This window comes from Physella acuta, unplaced genomic scaffold, assembly GCF_028476545.2.
Source record: "Physella acuta isolate Inbredline_101_S28 unplaced genomic scaffold, ASM2847654v3 ptg000565l, whole genome shotgun sequence".
Lineage (NCBI taxonomy): Eukaryota > Metazoa > Mollusca > Gastropoda > Physidae > Physella > Physella acuta.
Genome location: NW_026732084.1, coordinates 270104 through 282878, shown reverse-complemented (window position 1 = coordinate 282878; position 12775 = coordinate 270104).

The window sequence follows — 12775 nt, the reverse complement described above, 5'->3', positions numbered from 1 at the left end:
AAATTCAACTGCAATTTTGAGGGGGGAGGGGGGGGGGTTGTTGGCTGAGGTGTGACTTCATTTTAGAAGGGGGGGGGGGGGTGTCTGGCTTTTTGTGACGGAAGGGAGGGGGGGGGGGAGGTAAAAATCGTCAAAAAAAGCGTGACGTCATTTATGGATGACCCCTAATTATTGAAAATAATTCAGGAATTTAATTCTTTAAAGTCATTATCAAAGTTGCAAATCCAGATAAAATAATTTTTTTAAAGTTGTAACGTTTAAGGCTTCTTAATTTTCGTAAGACAAACCCTGATGGGCTGTACAGGAACTCCCCGCTACAGCGCCTAAGTTAGTTTTCAACAGTTACTGTGCGATAGACTATGGGGTCTTAGAGTCGTTCACTAAACATAATCAGGGGCATTTCCCGGCGCCCAGGTAGGGTGCTATTTAGCGCCCTGGGTTATCTTGTGAGCACTATAGCACTTCGTTAGTTTTAAGGAATCAGGGGCCGTACAATGCGCCCCTGTGGTAGTGTAATCGGAGACCCCCGAGAGCGTCCCTCTACGTCCCTGACATATATATATATATATATATATATATATATATATATATATATATATATATATATATATATTACGGTCAACGCCCGAAGTGCGGCCAAAGCGCGGATTGGCCTGCTCTCTTGGCCAAAGCAAGCCCGAAGAACTTAGCACTAAGATCGTATTTTGTACATTGGCCGGCCAATGCGCGCACTGGCCGGGATGTCCTGGCCAATGTTCTATCTAGACTAAGTTGTGATCGCGTTTTCATTATTCTGGGTGCGGTTCCAGTGTGAGTAACGTATTTTTTAGCTCTTGTTTGTATAGCATTCTATATGCAAGGCGACATGGATCAAAAGGGCCGTCAGACCATGAGACAGATATAGCAGATGGCTGTCAAAAGAAAAAAATGTAAATCCATGTTAATTTCCATATATGGGCTACAACTGTATGTGACAGCCTCCTCCATGATGACGAGTTGAGACAATCATCAAAGAACAAAATCAAAGACAGTCGGCGTCACCGACCACATGCAACAAGACGGAACGTTCAAAAGACTTTGCCGCGTTCCTTGTAAGTTGAACAATAGTGTCCAAGCGACTTGAGATGGCGTGGGCGTCAGAAACCATATTTCCTCAACAAAAGGGGACTACCAAATAAAGCAGACCCATCACCGCGTCTTGACTGGACTGCATGATAAATATCTTCACTATTGGTGCCCCAAGTGTGTTTCAATCAGATAATGGAAGAGAATTTGTGAATCAAGTTATTTCTGAACTAAGGAACATGTGGCCTGAACTTAAACTAGTTCACGGAAAACCAATGTATAGCCAAAGCTAAGGTTCAGTCGAACGTTCTAACCAAGATGTTCAAAACATGATGATGACATGGATGCAAACAAATGAATCAGCTCATTGGGTTGAGAGTCTCAAATTCATTCAATTTATGAAAAATCGTTCTTTTCATCAAGGAATCCAAAAATCGCCATACGAAGCCTTGTTTGGATGTAAAGCAAAAGTGGACTTAGCACTTCAAATCTACCAAGAGAGGCTCTCGATAAAATAGTTACTGAGGAAGATCTTGAGAACATTGAACAAGGAATTGAGGTTGCCATAAATGCAACGACATCCTCAGCTAACACATCTGCTGCCGTGGCGGAACGTCCATACCAGTTGCGTGACAATAATGTGGCCAACAGATTCTGTATAGTTTGTGAAAAACATTGTAGTGCAGCTCATTCTTGTGGATCCTGTGGCAACGATGTCCATGCTATTTGTGGAATACCCAATGAAGCAGACGAAGGGTACAAAGGGAACATTACCTGCAGATTGTGTCACAACAAACAAGACACCATGGAACACAGGTCAGCTCCTCATGCTGGCTTGCAAACTCAAGGTACTAAGATGCTTAAAACATCAAATACAAAATTTAAAGATGGTGAAGTGGGTGACAATGTACGCATCCGTGTTCCAGATGTTGACAGAGGTCGCAGTGATCCCCGAAGCGTCATTGCAGTTGTCATGAGAGCCGAGGGCGGTTTCTACAAATTAGGAACGGAACATGGTGTTCTATTTAAAACAACTGTATGCTAGAAGTGAGTTTTCAATTCTTCACGAAAAACTGCTCTTATTGACGTCAGTTGGCACTGAGGAAGCACTGAGGAAAAATCACTACGAACCATCGCATCTTCACAATCATTGACTGGGGGCCAAGGCTACACTCGCTGCAATTGCACAACTAAGTGCACAACAAATCGCTGCAAGTGTAAAAATAACAAGCTGCTATGTAATTCTAAATGCCATAAAAGTTCAACTTGTTGTAACTAATGATAATATTGATTGATTGAGACTATAGTACAATAAAAAAATTTGAATGTTTCTGTCATTTACTTTAATTAATACTAATAGTTTCGCTGTCTGTCTATCTATCTATCTGACAAGAACGCTCTAGAGAAAACACAAGGAAAATAAAAACATGCACAGTAATTCGAAAAACGAAGTATGACGTCGACACATTTAGCGCACAGAGTAGAAAATAATCTCAAACCCAGAGAGTGCTCAAAGTTATATGACGTCATTGATTTTCGCGTTAACATTGAATAAAAAGGAAATGTTGTCTAATCTTAATGGTTTGCGTGAAGAGTTTCTTGCATACAATTCTTCGGGTAGGGGCGAAGCCCCACCCCCCGCGTAAGAATGTCTGAGACCCCCCCCCCCCCCCCCTCGGGGAGGGGGCGGACACTGGAAAAAGTATATAATTATATTTCGTTGAATGGGACGGTAGACATGTTTTTTTTTGGGGGGGGGGGGGGGGGTGGGGGGGGTGGGGGGGTGGGGGGTGTGGTGTGTGTGGGGGGTGGGGGGTGGTGTGTGTGGGGGGTGGGGTGGTTTTAGTTTAGACTTTTTCCTCCCCAGAGAGGGGTGGGGGTACTTGAAATTTTCGGGGGCGGGGGTAGAATTTTCGGGGAAGGGGCGGACACTGGAAAAAGTATATAATTATATTTCGTTGAATGGGACGGTAGGCATGTTTTTTTTTTGGGGGGGGGGGGGGGTGGAGGGGTGGGGGGGGGGGGTGGTGTGTAATTTGAAGTTCTTTTTCAATATCTGATAATTTCTCTTCAAGTCTTGTTTGAGACTCTTTCATTGTTTGTCCCATTTTGTTTCTTAAGCCATAACCTCGCCCCTCTGTAGCCTGGACCTGCCTTACATAGGGCGATCGTTTCACCGGACAGTACCGTGCCATATGTCCGGGCTGTGAGCAGGACAGGCAGATTGGTCAACCGTCAGCTGTCCACTGGAGTGATGGATTGGCAGGTCGCGGCTGTCTAACTTGTCTATGTTTTGTCCAGTTTTTGCCCTGATTATCTGCTGCTGACCTGCTTTCTAACCTCTCCAACCGTTGGTCAGACTTATCCAGGTGAGCCAACAGTTGAGCCATCATGGTTTCCATCGTGCCGGTCCCTGTGGGTGGTGATTGTTTCTGTTCCGGCACAGAGACTTTGTCTACCGAGCAGTTCGATTCGTCCTCATACTCGGACCTGCGGATCGCTGAGTTCCTGACCTGAAGGAAGGTCAACTGTGGGTCTTTGTATACCTCCTCTTTCAAATATCTTCTTGGCATAGGGGTTGCTAACCCTTCGATGAAATGGTCCCTCAGCAGGCGCGCATCTATGTCGGGTATTTTGCCTTTTACAGCTTCAAAGGCCCTGTTCATTCGGTGTGAATATTCCATCACACTCTCCGCCAGTCTCTGCTTTATACCTACGAACACCGATAGCAGTTGCGATCCCGACCGTCTCTCCCCAAAGGTCTCCACAATTAGATCTAGCACCTTATTTGGGTCTTTCTGGAGGTCTTTATCGTGGCATTCGACCTCCGCCCTAACCGTCTCCCCTATACTGCTCATCAACAACCTTAATCTTTCCTCTGGTGACATGTATCTCGAGGCCCAGGCAGCTTTCACCTCTTCACTGAACCTGTTAGTTAGGGTTGAATAACCGTCCCCATAAAATTTGTTTATGTGGGACTCTCTGGGCAGGACCACAATATGGATCGGCTTTTCGTCGAAATTCTGTCCTGGTCCATCTGGAGGCAAAGGGCCATCTTCACTGCTGTCTATCTCTGGGCTATCTTTATCTGGCTCAGATTGTTGGGCCAGCAGGAGTTTTTGTTTTTTTCTGATATTTAAAATACCACTCCTGCGTCTGTCATTCACATTAAGGAAAAATGTTGCAGCTATGCAGCAGATAGTGTTGCCCAAAAGGGAGATCATGACATATTTCCAGTGTCCAAGAGTTACGTCTATATCTTGGTTGTCATCTTTGCCTAGTATTTGTCCAACAACCCAGTTGGAGATGCCAATGCCAGTCATCTGGATGCTGGTGGTCAGGCCCATAGCTGTCCCCAGGGTAGTTGGTGCTACAACTAGGGGTATACTGGGCCACATGCTTGCAGCGGCAAAAGAGCATGTGACACCAAGCCAGAATGATAATGAAAGGTGTCTCATATCTGTTATTTTCAATTTCCTAGATTCTGATTTCAGTTTTCCCTTTTATATATTTTCTTCAAAAAAAAAAGACCTTTCCTACCGTTTATGTAAGAATACTTTTCCCTGTTCCTGATTGTCCGAATTCACACACACGAAACACAGTTATTAACTAGGTTGACAATGGGTACCGCTGACGGCTGGTCTAGTTGAATTCCACTACCGACAACGCCAAATGTTACCGAGTGTATCGACAACGCCAAATGTTACCGAGTGTATTTACTCGTGCTATCTTTGACCAGCACACAACATCGACCACAATACAGATACTCGGAAGTGCAGGTTTACATTGATCTCTTTATTACATGAATCAATAGAAATGCTCCACATAGCAATGCATCAATGTTCCACAAGAATACAATGAACCAACTGACCCCCACTGTCCTCACTAGTCCTCACATATCAGAATACACGTGTCCATCGTTCCTATTCTCACAAATCACAACACGTCTCCACAGTTCAGTCTTCAACTCTGTTCTCAACTGTCCCGTCTCCAATACGCAGTCTTATTATATCCCTCGTATTCGTAATCCTTTCCATCCGTTGCATCAGAACTATGAACTACGCAGTTCTGTCGTATCGCTTCCCAAAACTACGCAATGGCTTTGTGTTCGTTATCAGTCCACACCCCCTGTACTCATTGCGTCAGACTGTAATGCGTTCTTAACAATAGTCTTTAGTAACTACACTAGTTACATCCACCCCCGCCTTTTTTTGTGTGTTTTCAACCACAAACAACGCTTGGCAGGTGCACTCCTCCAATGTCAAACGCAACACCGTAAAAAAAATTTACTGTTCCACTCACTGTCAATGTCGTCACATTCGTATAAGATTGACAGTTATCCCTATTTCAACATATCAAATGTGTCTACATCATCTTCCTCAGAAAGAAAATCACAACATATCTATGTTTCAATTTCTAAACATTCTAAAACATCAGTTAACAATCATAGCTAAGTTCCACACAATCTCACGAATGTATGCCTGCAGCCTTAGCTGATTCTCCATGAGACACATGAATTTTACCGATATGCTCCAAAAGTAGTTTCCTGCGCTTGAAAGTTTCATGCCACATGTCACACATGTAAGGTGAAAGTTTTCTTTTGGTAAATCTTTTCTCACACACTGAGCGGATAAAGATCTTCTGATTGGGAGATTTCCAATTCTCATGCACCCGCCCAGTGTGGCCAATAAGGGCTCCAAGTGTTTTAAAAGCAGCTTTACCAGTATTGCGACGAATAGATTTCCTTCTAGGCTCTCCATCCTCAAAAGGATCATAGTGTTCCTCAAGTTTTAATCTTCTACGATTATATATATATCATTCTCATCAGATTCATCATCTATTTCTTTTAGCTGCATATTTGTATTAGATCGTAGCAATTCAAGTTCATCTGTATAATTCTTCACTTCATTTTCTTTTTCTGTATTCACTGATTTAAGATTCTCAATAGAAATGTGCAAAACTTCTACTTCTTTTCTTTTATCTGCTATAAGAAGTGTATTATTTTCAACCTTTTTCATTAGTTCTAATACTTGCTTTTCCAACTGTTGATTCAATAGCCTTTCTTTTTCTATCATTTCTTCTAGTTTGCCAATACTGTTCTGTTGTCTAATATTTTTATTTTCTTCTTCAGATAACAGACACTCTAAAGATGAACATTTCTCCTGTGCTTTTAATTTGCATGAACTTTCCCTATCCAGTTTCATGGTTAACATTGAGATCTCATTATTAAGTCTACCAATTTCCTCCTTATCATCATTTTTCTTAGCCAACAAATTGTTCACTTGAAACTTTTCAACATCCAAGTTCATTTCACAGTTCATTTTTTCTATTATTAACAAGTCTTTTGAATTCTTAAGTTCTTCCACCAAGGCTATAGTATCTGTTAGCTTAGTTTCACAATTCTGAAGTTCAGACAGCTTCAAATCTAATTTTTCTTGTGTAATTTGAAGTTCTTTTTCAATATCTGATAATTTCTCTTCAAGTCTTGTTTGAGACTCTTTCATTGTTTGTCCCATTTTGTTTCTTAAGCCATAACCTCGCCCCTCTGTAGCCTGGACCTGCCTTACATAGGGCGATCGTTTCACCGGACAGTACCGTGCCATATGTCCGGGCTGTGAGCAGGACAGGCAGATTGGTCAACCGTCAGCTGTCCACTGGAGTGATGGATTGGCAGGTCGCGGCTGTCTAACTTGTCTATGTTTTGTCCAGTTTTTGCCCTGATTATCTGCTGCTGACCTGCTTTCTAACCTCTCCAACCGTTGGTCAGACTTATCCAGGTGAGCCAACAGTTGAGCCATCATGGTTTCCATCGTGCCGGTCCCTGTGGGTGGTGATTGTTTCTGTTCCGGCACAGAGACTTTGTCTACCGAGCAGTTCGATTCGTCCTCATACTCGGACCTGCGGATCGCTGAGTTCCTGACCTGAAGGAAGGTCAACTGTGGGTCTTTGTATACCTCCTCTTTCAAATATCTTCTTGGCATAGGGGTTGCTAACCCTTCGATGAAATGGTCCCTCAGCAGGCGCGCATCTATGTCGGGTATTTTGCCTTTTACAGCTTCAAAGGCCCTGTTCATTCGGTGTGAATATTCCATCACACTCTCCGCCAGTCTCTGCTTTATACCTACGAACACCGATAGCAGTTGCGATCCCGACCGTCTCTCCCCAAAGGTCTCCACAATTAGATCTAGCACCTTATTTGGGTCTTTCTGGAGGTCTTTATCGTGGCATTCGACCTCCGCCCTAACCGTCTCCCCTATACTGCTCATCAACAACCTTAATCTTTCCTCTGGTGACATGTATCTCGAGGCCCAGGCAGCTTTCACCTCTTCACTGAACCTGTTAGTTAGGGTTGAATAACCGTCCCCATAAAATTTGTTTATGTGGGACTCTCTGGGCAGGACCACAATATGGATCGGCTTTTCGTCGAAATTCTGTCCTGGTCCATCTGGAGGCAAAGGGCCATCTTCACTGCTGTCTATCTCTGGGCTATCTTTATCTGGCTCAGATTGTTGGGCCAGCAGGAGTTTTTGTTTTTTTCTGATATTTAAAATACCACTCCTGCGTCTGTCATTCACATTAAGGAAAAATGTTGCAGCTATGCAGCAGATAGTGTTGCCCAAAAGGGAGATCATGACATATTTCCAGTGTCCAAGAGTTACGTCTATATCTTGGTTGTCATCTTTGCCTAGTATTTGTCCAACAACCCAGTTGGAGATGCCAATGCCAGTCATCTGGATGCTGGTGGTCAGGCCCATAGCTGTCCCCAGGGTAGTTGGTGCTACAACTAGGGGTATACTGGGCCACATGCTTGCAGCGGCAAAAGAGCATGTGACACCAAGCCAGAATGATAATGAAAGGTGTCTCATATCTGTTATTTTCAATTTCCTAGATTCTGATTTCAGTTTTCCCTTTTATATATTTTCTTCAAAAAAAAAAGACCTTTCCTACCGTTTATGTAAGAATACTTTTCCCTGTTCCTGATTGTCCGAATTCACACACACGAAACACAGTTATTAACTAGGTTGACAATGGGTACCGCTGACGGCTGGTCTAGTTGAATTCCACTACCGACAACGCCAAATGTTACCGAGTGTATCGACAACGCCAAATGTTACCGAGTGTATTTACTCGTGCTATCTTTGACCAGCACACAACATCGACCACAATACAGATACTCGGAAGTGCAGGTTTACATTGATCTCTTTATTACATGAATCAATAGAAATGCTCCACATAGCAATGCATCAATGTTCCACAAGAATACAATGAACCAACTGACCCCCACTGTCCTCACTAGTCCTCACATATCAGAATACACGTGTCCATCGTTCCTATTCTCACAAATCACAACACGTCTCCACAGTTCAGTCTTCAACTCTGTTCTCAACTGTCCCGTCTCCAATACGCAGTCTTATTATATCCCTCGTATTCGTAATCCTTTCCATCCGTTGCATCAGAACTATGAACTACGCAGTTCTGTCGTATCGCTTCCCAAAACTACGCAATGGCTTTGTGTTCGTTATCAGTCCACACCCCCTGTACTCATTGCGTCAGACTGTAATGCGTTCTTAACAATAGTCTTTAGTAACTACACTAGTTACATCCACCCCCGCCTTTTTTTGTGTGTTTTCAACCACAAACAACGCTTGGCAGGTGCACTCCTCCAATGTCAAACGCAACACCGTAAAAAAAATTTACTGTTCCACTCACTGTCAATGTCGTCACATTCGTATAAGATTGACAGTTATCCCTATTTCAACATATCAAATGTGTCTACATCATCTTCCTCAGAAAGAAAATCACAACATATCTATGTTTCAATTTCTAAACATTCTAAAACATCAGTTAACAATCATAGCTAAGTTCCACACAATCTCACGAATGTATGCCTGCAGCCTTAGCTGATTCTCCATGAGACACATGAATTTTACCGATATGCTCCAAAAGTAGTTTCCTGCGCTTGAAAGTTTCATGCCACATGTCACACATGTAAGGTGAAAGTTTTCTTTTGGTAAATCTTTTCTCACACACTGAGCGGATAAAGATCTTCTGATTGGGAGATTTCCAATTCTCATGCACCCGCCCAGTGTGGCCAATAAGGGCTCCAAGTGTTTTAAAAGCAGCTTTACCAGTATTGCGACGAATAGATTTCCTTCTAGGCTCTCCATCCTCAAAAGGATCATAGTGTTCCTCAAGTTTTAATCTTCTACGATTATATATATATCATTCTCATCAGATTCATCATCTATTTCTTTTAGCTGCATATTTGTATTAGATCGTAGCAATTCAAGTTCATCTGTATAATTCTTCACTTCATTTTCTTTTTCTGTATTCACTGATTTAAGATTCTCAATAGAAATGTGCAAAACTTCTACTTCTTTTCTTTTATCTGCTATAAGAAGTGTATTATTTTCAACCTTTTTCATTAGTTCTAATACTTGCTTTTCCAACTGTTGATTCAATAGCCTTTCTTTTTCTATCATTTCTTCTAGTTTGCCAATACTGTTCTGTTGTCTAATATTTTTATTTTCTTCTTCAGATAACAGACACTCTAAAGATGAACATTTCTCCTGTGCTTTTAATTTGCATGAACTTTCCCTATCCAGTTTCATGGTTAACATTGAGATCTCATTATTAAGTCTACCAATTTCCTCCTTATCATCATTTTTCTTAGCCAACAAATTGTTCACTTGAAACTTTTCAACATCCAAGTTCATTTCACAGTTCATTTTTTCTATTATTAACAAGTCTTTTGAATTCTTAAGTTCTTCCACCAAGGCTATAGTATCTGTTAGCTTAGTTTCACAATTCTGAAGTTCAGACAGCTTCAAATCTAATTTTTCTTGTGTAATTTGAAGTTCTTTTTCAATATCTGATAATTTCTCTTCAAGTCTTGTTTGAGACTCTTTCATTGTTTGTCCCATTTTGTTTCTTAAGCCATAACCTCGCCCCTCTGTAGCCTGGACCTGCCTTACATAGGGCGATCGTTTCACCGGACAGTACCGTGCCATATGTCCGGGCTGTGAGCAGGACAGGCAGATTGGTCAACCGTCAGCTGTCCACTGGAGTGATGGATTGGCAGGTCGCGGCTGTCTAACTTGTCTATGTTTTGTCCAGTTTTTGCCCTGATTATCTGCTGCTGACCTGCTTTCTAACCTCTCCAACCGTTGGTCAGACTTATCCAGGTGAGCCAACAGTTGAGCCATCATGGTTTCCATCGTGCCGGTCCCTGTGGGTGGTGATTGTTTCTGTTCCGGCACAGAGACTTTGTCTACCGAGCAGTTCGATTCGTCCTCATACTCGGACCTGCGGATCGCTGAGTTCCTGACCTGAAGGAAGGTCAACTGTGGGTCTTTGTATACCTCCTCTTTCAAATATCTTCTTGGCATAGGGGTTGCTAACCCTTCGATGAAATGGTCCCTCAGCAGGCGCGCATCTATGTCGGGTATTTTGCCTTTTACAGCTTCAAAGGCCCTGTTCATTCGGTGTGAATATTCCATCACACTCTCCGCCAGTCTCTGCTTTATACCTACGAACACCGATAGCAGTTGCGATCCCGACCGTCTCTCCCCAAAGGTCTCCACAATTAGATCTAGCACCTTATTTGGGTCTTTCTGGAGGTCTTTATCGTGGCATTCGACCTCCGCCCTAACCGTCTCCCCTATACTGCTCATCAACAACCTTAATCTTTCCTCTGGTGACATGTATCTCGAGGCCCAGGCAGCTTTCACCTCTTCACTGAACCTGTTAGTTAGGGTTGAATAACCGTCCCCATAAAATTTGTTTATGTGGGACTCTCTGGGCAGGACCACAATATGGATCGGCTTTTCGTCGAAATTCTGTCCTGGTCCATCTGGAGGCAAAGGGCCATCTTCACTGCTGTCTATCTCTGGGCTATCTTTATCTGGCTCAGATTGTTGGGCCAGCAGGAGTTTTTGTTTTTTTCTGATATTTAAAATACCACTCCTGCGTCTGTCATTCACATTAAGGAAAAATGTTGCAGCTATGCAGCAGATAGTGTTGCCCAAAAGGGAGATCATGACATATTTCCAGTGTCCAAGAGTTACGTCTATATCTTGGTTGTCATCTTTGCCTAGTATTTGTCCAACAACCCAGTTGGAGATGCCAATGCCAGTCATCTGGATGCTGGTGGTCAGGCCCATAGCTGTCCCCAGGGTAGTTGGTGCTACAACTAGGGGTATACTGGGCCACATGCTTGCAGCGGCAAAAGAGCATGTGACACCAAGCCAGAATGATAATGAAAGGTGTCTCATATCTGTTATTTTCAATTTCCTAGATTCTGATTTCAGTTTTCCCTTTTATATATTTTCTTCAAAAAAAAAAGACCTTTCCTACCGTTTATGTAAGAATACTTTTCCCTGTTCCTGATTGTCCGAATTCACACACACGAAACACAGTTATTAACTAGGTTGACAATGGGTACCGCTGACGGCTGGTCTAGTTGAATTCCACTACCGACAACGCCAAATGTTACCGAGTGTATCGACAACGCCAAATGTTACCGAGTGTATTTACTCGTGCTATCTTTGACCAGCACACAACATCGACCACAATACAGATACTCGGAAGTGCAGGTTTACATTGATCTCTTTATTACATGAATCAATAGAAATGCTCCACATAGCAATGCATCAATGTTCCACAAGAATACAATGAACCAACTGACCCCCACTGTCCTCACTAGTCCTCACATATCAGAATACACGTGTCCATCGTTCCTATTCTCACAAATCACAACACGTCTCCACAGTTCAGTCTTCAACTCTGTTCTCAACTGTCCCGTCTCCAATACGCAGTCTTATTATATCCCTCGTATTCGTAATCCTTTCCATCCGTTGCATCAGAACTATGAACTACGCAGTTCTGTCGTATCGCTTCCCAAACTACGCAATGGCTTTGTGTTCGTTATCAGTCCACACCCCCTGTACTCATTGCGTCAGACTGTAATGCGTTCTTAACAATAGTCTTTAGTAACTACACTAGTTACACACACACACACACACATATATATATATATATATATATATATATATATATATATATATATATATATATATATATATATATATATATATACTTTTCTTCTGGGATACGCTAGAAAACAAGCTGTAAGCGTGCTATCTAACGCCCCCACCCCTACATGGTCTGGTGAGCTGTGGTTCACGCTAAATGTTTACATTCGTGGAACCGGGTTTAGTGACGGCTATTAGGGGCAGATAATTTAGTTTGAAACGATTTTAAACTTAGGGGAGGTATCTAAGAGGAGGCTGCTTTCACGGGGGGGGGGGGGGGGTAAGGAGGGTGGGGGTAGTATTGTCCTTAACGACCTACTGATAGTGTTTTAAAGCAAATATTTTCGGTGGCAGCATTGGTACTGTCGAATTCACAAATTATGAATTACTGAAAAGTAGAAAATAAAACAACTAAATAGCGCCGTATGATATGCCGCCGGTCGGCTCGTATAATATAACGGTAGTGTGTCAGTCATTCCGTCATCGCTATAGATTTTGGAAGTCTCTCCCTGGGGCGCGGACGCCCGTGAAAACTTCGGCGGCGATTCAATTGCCAAATAGCATCCTGTTAACAATGATGCAGACTGCGTCATTCGCTAAAGTGACACAAATGAACAGGGTTTTTTTCTTTAACACGTAAAAAAAAATTTATTTGATGTGTTTTAAACATCAGTGTG